The sequence below is a fragment of the Humulus lupulus genome, chromosome 1 (assembly GCF_963169125.1).
Source record: "Humulus lupulus chromosome 1, drHumLupu1.1, whole genome shotgun sequence".
Taxonomy (NCBI): Eukaryota; Viridiplantae; Streptophyta; class Magnoliopsida; order Rosales; family Cannabaceae; genus Humulus; species Humulus lupulus.
The window spans coordinates 152628672-152637100 of NC_084793.1; the positions used below are offsets into that span (position 1 = coordinate 152628672).

An 8429-nucleotide genomic window follows, 5' to 3' on the forward strand; every position below is an offset into this window, starting at 1 on the left:
GGGTGCATACTGATCTGATTGTACCTAGAGTATGCAGTTATAAATGATAGGATCTCGTGCCCTGAAGTGGCATCGACCAACTGGTCGATCCTTGGGAGAGGGAAACAATATTTCAGGCAGGCTTTATTAAGATCTGTGAAATCCATACATGTTCTGTACTTGCCATTCAGCGTGGGTACTAGTACGGGATTCGAAACCCACGATGGATAAAATGCTACCCTGATGAATCTGTTGTCCTTTAGCTTCTCGACTTCTTCCTTTAGAGCCTTCGATCTATCTTTGTCGAGCAGCCTTCTTTTTTGTTGCACCGGTGGAAAGGTTTTATCTATATTCAAGACATGGCTGATAATTGTTGGGTCAATCCCAACCATGTCTTTATGCAACCAGGCAAAGACTTCCTGGTTTTTCTTCAAAAATTCCATCAGCGTTTGCTTTATTGTTGTCTCTAAGTTTTTATCGACTTTCACAACCCTGGTCAGATCTGCCTCATCAAGTTGGACCTCTTTGAGGTCCTCGATTGGTCCTACTTCTTCCTCAAAATCCCCAAAGAGAGGATCCAAATCCATATCCTCACTTTGGGCAACACCCTATTTGGTGACGTGCTCACCTAATTGGGCTTGTGTTTCATTGGTCAACTATAACTCTTTCCTGGCATCTTCCCTCGATCCACCTCTCTTTGCCTTAGATACCGAGGAATTATAGCATTCCCTTGCTTCTCGCTGGTTTCCCAACACTCTTCCTACCCATGCGTCAGTTGGGAATTTCATGGCAAGGTGCCAAACCGAGGTTGCATCTTGCAGGTCGACCAGAATAGGCCTTCCAATTACAGCGTTGTACGCGGAAGGACAATCAACAATTATAAAAGTAGTGAGTAATGTCCTGTTCGTGGGCGCAATTCCTATTGTTACTAGAAGCCTAATCGATTTTGTTGGTGCGAGCCCTTCACCAGAAACACCATAAATGGTTTGGTTGCACGGCTCCAGGTCCTTCACGGAAAACTTCATCCTCTTGAGTGAAGATTTGTACAAGAAGTTGACTGAGCTCCCTGTGTCGACTAACACCCTTTTTACCATCATGTTGTCTATCTGGACGTCCATGACCAGGGGGTCTGAGTGAGGAAATTGGACATGCTAAGCATCAACTCAGAGAAAGTTATCAGTTCTTCCTCTGTTCAAGCCTTCTTGGGAGTTCGCTCCACCACACTTAACATCTCGATATCCTGGTCCTAGAGTAAGGTCCAATCATATCGTTCCCTCGCCTTCCCACTATCTCCTACAAGGTGTGGACCGCCACAGATGGTCAGTAACGTACCTGCCACAGGAGCTGGTTGTAAAGGTGGTGAGTTTTGGCATATAGGTGCCTGCTCATTTCCTCCTTGAGCCTCTCGCTGAGAACCTCCAGTGGCTCGTATGTATCTCTTCAGGTGGCCCTGTCTGATAAGGAACTCAATCTCGTCTTTCAGCTGGTTACACTCATTAGTGTCAAGACCATAGTCATTGTGGAAACGACAAAAATTTGTTGTATCTCTCTTGGAGATATCTTTCCTTATTGGCAGTGGTCGCTTTAAGGGACATTGGTGCTGGTTGCCTGGTAAACCTCTGCTCTTCTCTCGACAAGGGCCATGTAGTTGGTGAACCTTGGCTAGTATTTGTTGCCTTTAGGGCGCTTATTTTCGGACGTTGATGGTTCAGCGTTTGCCTTTTTTCCACCATTTTTACCGTTCCCGTTCCCGTTGCCTTTGCCATTTCCATTGGGTTTATCTAACCCATTTGCAACTTTAGTAGGATCTTCTTTTGGTCTCTTGTCTTTCGTAGGCGATTTCCCCTTGTTGGCAATCGCATCCTCGAGCTTAATGTATCGATCTTCTCGATCAAGAAACTCCTCGGTACTCTTCACCCCATTCTTTCTTAAGTTGTTCCAGAGGGGCGAAGGATGCCTTACTCCGGCAGTAAGGGCCATCTTTCTGACGTATCTCAACCAACTGGTTGGCTTAAGTTGGGTGCACATGACCAGCGTAGAATTGCCCGTATAATTCCCTCACGAATATTTCCCATGATACGATGCTAGCAGGAGGGAATTTAAAAAACCACTCATGAGCAGTGTCAGATAGGGTGGCCGGAAAGATCCTATAGCGAGCATCATTCGACACCTTCTAGATGTCCATTTGTATCTCGAGCTTATTCACATGAGACACTGGGTCCCCGTACCCATCGAAGTTTGGTAATACTAGCATCTTGAATCAGCTGGGGGTTTCTGCCATGGCTATATGTTGTATGAATGGAGTGCCTCTTCTCCAATCATACTCGATGTGGGATGTCCGGCTCCCTACCCGCTGTTGGATAGCCTGGTTTAATACATCGATCTGGGCCTGTATGATGTCTGGGATCGCTGGGGCGACTGGTGCTAGAGGGGTGTACACATCGTGCCTTTCACGCCTTTCATTGAGCATGTCCCTTAAGTCATCATCTTTGTGCCTTTGCTCACTGGCGCCGAACTGATCAAAGACGTTAGGGTTCCTAGGCTGCCCCCCAGCGTTCTGTCTCATAGGCCTTTTTTCTCTTGGTGGGGGATTCCTTTCTCCACCTCTTTCTTCTCACCCTCGACTAGCGTTCCTTCTGCCAGAGTCAGCTTCATTATAGTCATGGTCGTCCCTGAACTACGACCGACTATGGCGTGACCGTCTTGTCATGTTGTTCCCCTCTCGAGCTGGCACCTCCCGAGTGTTAGGGGGAGGTCTGCATTGGTCGATAGGTCCTCAGGCATTATCATGTCATGGGGGTCCCCTGAACGCAGAGCCTGACTCGATGTACCTTCTGTTAGCAGAAGGATATTGCTCCTTGCTCGGTGGATTTGGCTCATCAGTAATTAGGCGGCTAGAGCTTTGGGAAGGCTGCCTAGCCCTATTCTGCCTTTGACGCTGGGGATTATCTCGACCAGTGCGAGAAGGTGGCTGCCAGGTTTTGGGCCCATTATGGTGGTGCGTTTTGTAGTTGATCCGGTTGAAAAGTCAGTGCAGCTTGCCCTCGGGCAAATTGAATGGCTTCTTGTAAGGCGGAAGTGGCATCTCTCTGCCAACTGTCCATGTCTGCCTGCCGCTCATTCAGTTCTTGGCGTTGGCGCTCAATTTCCCTCTGTTGCAATGCCAATGTCTTAGCCACATTCTCTTGATTGGCCAACTCCTCTTGCAATACACTCAGTGTTGTCTTCAGGGTTTCAGAATCAATTTCTTCCTCTTCAAAGTCCAATTGTGGCTCATCTCCAGCCACATTTGGTGGAGGAGGCTGGGTGGATGCAGCGCTAGCAATCGGCCCCATCTTCTTGGATGTCTTCCCCATTTTATCTTCTTGAAGTGATTTATTATTCTCTCAATGAAAGCACCAAAATGTTGACCCTCAAATTGACCAATGACACAGAGTAAGATAAACGATAGAAAATGAGATGAAAACAAGAAGAAAAATCAAATGGAAAGCAAACGACACAAACGATTTATAGTGGTTCGACCCCAATTGGATGGTAATGACCTATGTCCAATTAGTGTTCTTATTGATATTGAATCCCAACATTGTGATCAATGAACTAGGGTTCACGAGTTCCACAAGCCTTGAAAAGCTTACAACTTCAGCGAATAATCACACTATATTCTTCTCTCTGAGTATAAAGACCAAAGTTCCAAAATCGAAAAGTCCCTTCCTTGAGCCCTTTGATTCTTATTTATAGGCTCAAGAAGGTTACCTGGGCTAATGGGCCTTAATTTCAATTAAGACTTGTGTATCAAGGTAATAAAGGAAAATACAATTAATGCAAATATTACAAGATTGCGTATCCAAAAGAAAGTAAATAAAAGTATGCGACCAGACTAACCACACCTAAGCATGAGGCTTGATAAATCAATAACTCTTTGGTCGCTGGTCGAATAGGATTTATTCATTTGAAACCGCCACATGTAAGTCAATCATGCCACGTCATCAGGAACCGTTTTTTTGGGTAAACAACGTGGTTCAGTGGTTAAAATCCACCTAGTCCAAGAGACAATATTATTGCTCTTCTCTCACAATTTTTGTAGAGTTTCAGTATTAGGAAAAAGGTAGTTCCCTTTCCAATCCATTATTCCTGGTATTTATAGTGGAATTTCCTGGACAAATTTGGGTAACCATGTGCATAAATATGGTATACAATTAATGCAAATACTTCCCATTTACATAGGGATATGATTGCTTAACATAATATATTCCTGTATCTCGGACAATAAATAATAAATGTGCAATACATCATGGGCATTAATGAGCGTATAGAGTGACTCCAAGTCTCTTGGGATCCTTCAGTATGCATCATGACAAGGGTTTCCACAAGCTGAACATATTCAGAGCGCCCTAAAGGGGATCTGACAACTACGTGTCTCAAACTGGACCGTCATCCTAAGAGGTGACCTGCTGATTACCTGAATGTCGTGCTGCCAAGCCCTAACTCAAGCTGCTCACATCATCATTAAGTAGGTGTTCTACTCATCAGCCTTTTCCATATATTTATCTGTCAACTATACCCCCTAGCTAAGTGATTAAAGTTGTGCTAATTTTAGGGTACAACATTTTCCCCCAAGCTCCTGCTCGTGCTTGACGTCATCACTTTCTGACACGCACAGTAGGGGCTTTTAGGCTTCTGTCATGTAAAATTGTGCCTGCCTATTACTCAAGTGTTGAACACGTGGCCGTCTGTAATTGGCGCCTGTTCGGGTTTTGAGGACTGAGACAACTGTCGTGTCAACTTTTTGCCACGCATGGATCATTTAATCTTGGCCTTTGGATCTTGGGCTGACTCAATCAGATAGTCTGAATTAATTCCCAAAGTTTACATATAAGTAGGGAGATCAAACCTAATCCTTACCACCTTTGCATTCACAAACTTTCCTTTAAGAAACAAAACCCCTTTTTTCTCTCGAACTTTTTCCAAAAACCTTCATCGCCCTTCATTTTCTCAGAAGCTCTCAAGCTCCTGCCTGTGGACGCATCAACATTCTCATCGAACAAACGTATAAGGGTCTGATTGGTTCGCGAATAGAAAACTGCATTTTTGAAAACTGAGATTCTAAAATGAAAATCTGAATTTAGTGACTAAGAACATGTTTCTAAAAATGTGATTGGTTCAATGTCAGTAAATTGTTTTTGAGTTTTAAAAAACTGAATCTGTGATTGGTATTAAATTTGAAAATATAACAGAAACTGAATATGTGATTGGTTCAGCTGAATCTAAGTATTATTTTAATTTTGTATAATATTAAATTTTGATTTATCAATAGATTTAATTAAGTAAAATTTAATTATATTGATAAATTAATAATAGTGCATTGATTAAATTCATAACAATATAGCATTGTCATTAATTTTGATTTTTTTTTCTAAATTAAAGTTACATATTTTTAATTAACTAAACGTTGTTGTTATAACTAAGTCACATTTGTCCATCAATGTCATGTCTAACATTTTCCATCTGAGCCATATAAGCTTGACTAAAATTAATCTCTGGTGCCTCAGAAATTCCGGCTTCATCTCCTTCTTGTTGGTTTTCTATTGTTGTATTAGATTGGTTTTCAGTTCCTTCAATATCTTCAACAAGTGTGGCATCAATTGAATATTGTTCAAACATTTTATCATTAATAGAATGCATTTTGATCCAGTTGTGGAGCTCTTAAGGTTTCCATAGTCACAAAGTGATAAAAAAAAATCAAGGATTCGAGGAAATGGAGCGAATTGAGGGTTAGAGACAAAATAATAAATCTGATTTTAGGGGAATAGGATAAGGGCTAGAAACAGATTAACAAATATGATATTAGGAAAACAATAATTACACTCAGATTAAGAGAAAAAGCACATTCAAACTCAAATTAAGAGCATTTAAACTTAGATTTATTTCTCTTTCAATATCAAACATTGTGGAAATGACTCCTCTCTTTCTCATAAAATTTTCACAAATGTACACAGTTGGTAATCCAGTATTTTTTTAATTAATTTTTGTGAGACCTAATATTAATGAAAATGATTGTATAATTTGTAGAGGTTGTCTAATTGGATAATTAACCCCGAATTTATGAAAAATAAAAAATAAATTAATCAGTACAGTGAATGAACATTGGCATCCACCTTATGTTGCCGAGTTTAAAATATTGGGTTGGTAAACTAGAAAAGATCGTTTCCCAATGTAGCTTGATGCTAATGCCTTTCCACTCGAAGTGAGTGGAGAAAAAGCTAGCTGAGACCGTTCAAGAACAAATCCAGTGCAAAAGCTTTTCGTGTATGAATTTGAAAAGAAAGAAAAAAAAAAGAGAATCAAAATTCAATTAAGACGAGATTGGTAACGATTAGAAAGTAATTTCAACTCAGTCCCAGTGTTGCAAACATAAAGATCAAGGAACACAAATCTTTGTTGCATAATCTTCAACCATATCAAAAAGATCCCTAAAACAAAGGTCCCACCATACACTAGCTTACACTTCTAATGAACATACTATAAGAGGCCCATGTACCTTGGTAATATGTTAATTTATATATGACATAGACTTGAACACAAAACAATCACGAACTAAGAAAAAATCAAACTTTGTTGATAGGAGACACCCAAAAAAAAAAAAAAAAGCAAGAAAAGAAAGCAATAGACCGCAGTTTTATTTACCTCACTGCATCCAGCAACTGAGTGGCTATTCATTTTTTTCTATTGACAAGAGACACCCAAATTGCTCTAATGCCATAGACAGCAAGCGCTGCTAGCTCCTCGCAAACAACTGCGCTACCAAGGTCTCCATCCAACAGGTTAGTATTACTAGCAGAATGAGATCTTTTCACTGTCTCCCTCTGAAAACTAATATCCCCAAATTGGAGGATGGTTGGTTTGGTTCTTTGTTCTTTTGTATTAATAGCATCATTGTCTGCTGAATTTGAAAGGATATCACCTTACAAGACTTAAGGAAAATAAATCCACTTCCAAACTCAATCCCCATCATATTCATAGCTTCCACAACCTGCAAGCCATAATGTTTCATTCAGAAAATGTCACTTTTTATTAAACGAATTAAATACCCCTTAAACTCACTATTCCCTATAATTACATAAACATTTATTTGACCTGAATGAAAAAATAGATATTCAATCCAGACCTTCTTCTTTTGGGCAGTAGAATCACTATCCAACACCATAACAATTCGACCACCTTCAATGGTAGGCATCTGAATAACCCTTTCACTAGACCAACCCTGCAAAATTAAATATCAATAATATTGATATAAGCAATAATCAAATCACCACAACAAGCGCATTTCAAAATAAATTTCAAAGATTTATACCTTAAACTGAATTCCATGGGTATAGTGAAAGGGTTATTTAGATGTGGAATACTTAAATCCACATGTGGAATAACTATGAAAGTTAAAATCAGACTGACCCAAATCTAAATGGTATTGGGCATAACTTCTCTTCTTGTTTTTCACCATTGTTTTCCTTGATGTAAACGATTCAGACTTCGAAGTGATACTACCAGAAACAGTTTTTTCCAGCCATTGGCCATCTTTGTCTTTTTCCCTTTCCCCACTTCATATAAAAAAAATGTCAGTGGTGAAACACCAATGTTTAACTTACAGAATTCCCCAAAACTCAAAACTAAAATGCAAATCAACAATTTCGATTTCACTTTCTGCAGCTTTACCTATATATACATATATATATATACCTCCATATAATATATATATATATAAACACAAAGCAATACCTATTTGGGTCGCGAGCTCTTCGAGTGTATGCGTTGAAAAAATGGTGTTCTTTCTTCTCCCAGATGTCTAATTCGCCATCTTCTTCATAAATTGGAAGTGAATTTGGGGATTCAATCGAAGAGGAAGATGAAGTTTAGATCAATAGCAAATATACTCAAAGGGCAAGTCTTAAAATAAAACTTTCAAAGAAAAAAAAATTCAGATGTAGAGGATAGAGAGAAAGAGAAAGACTGAGATGTTGAGCTGCTTAGAGGAGAGAATGAAGTTGAGAGATTTTTTTTTTTTTTTTGGTTTTTGAAAAGTGAGAAAACGTGGTTTTATCGTTTTCTTTTGTACAACGTAAAATTAGGATTTGATTTGGATACAACTTTTAAAAATACTATACCAATCAAGAATTTATATGGGGCCCACAGATGTTAATATTTGAAATTGATAAAAGTGGATCCAAATCCACTACCAATCAGACCCTAAACTTTCCTCTTATGGTTTGAATCTTTCACTTCTTTATTTTCCAATGAGTTTTTTACTTTGAAAAACATTTTTTGTTCAGTACCATTTTGTGTTATGGCCATGTCTGAGATTGAATAGGGTTCGGTTTAAGCTAAAAGAATGACACTGTACTTGTTTAGAAATAAGGTATTAAAAAAGTGGGCTAATTTTCTAGGTTTGTCAAGAA

The 8429-nt window shown here is 39.5% G+C and overlaps 1 pseudogene; it reads right to left on the bottom strand.

Moving 5' to 3' along the window:
• Window positions 1-5849: 5849 nt before the first annotated feature.
• Window positions 5850-7551, bottom strand: LOC133823516 (protein CHROMOSOME TRANSMISSION FIDELITY 7-like; annotated as a pseudogene).
• Between the last annotated feature and the right edge of the window lie 878 nt (window positions 7552-8429).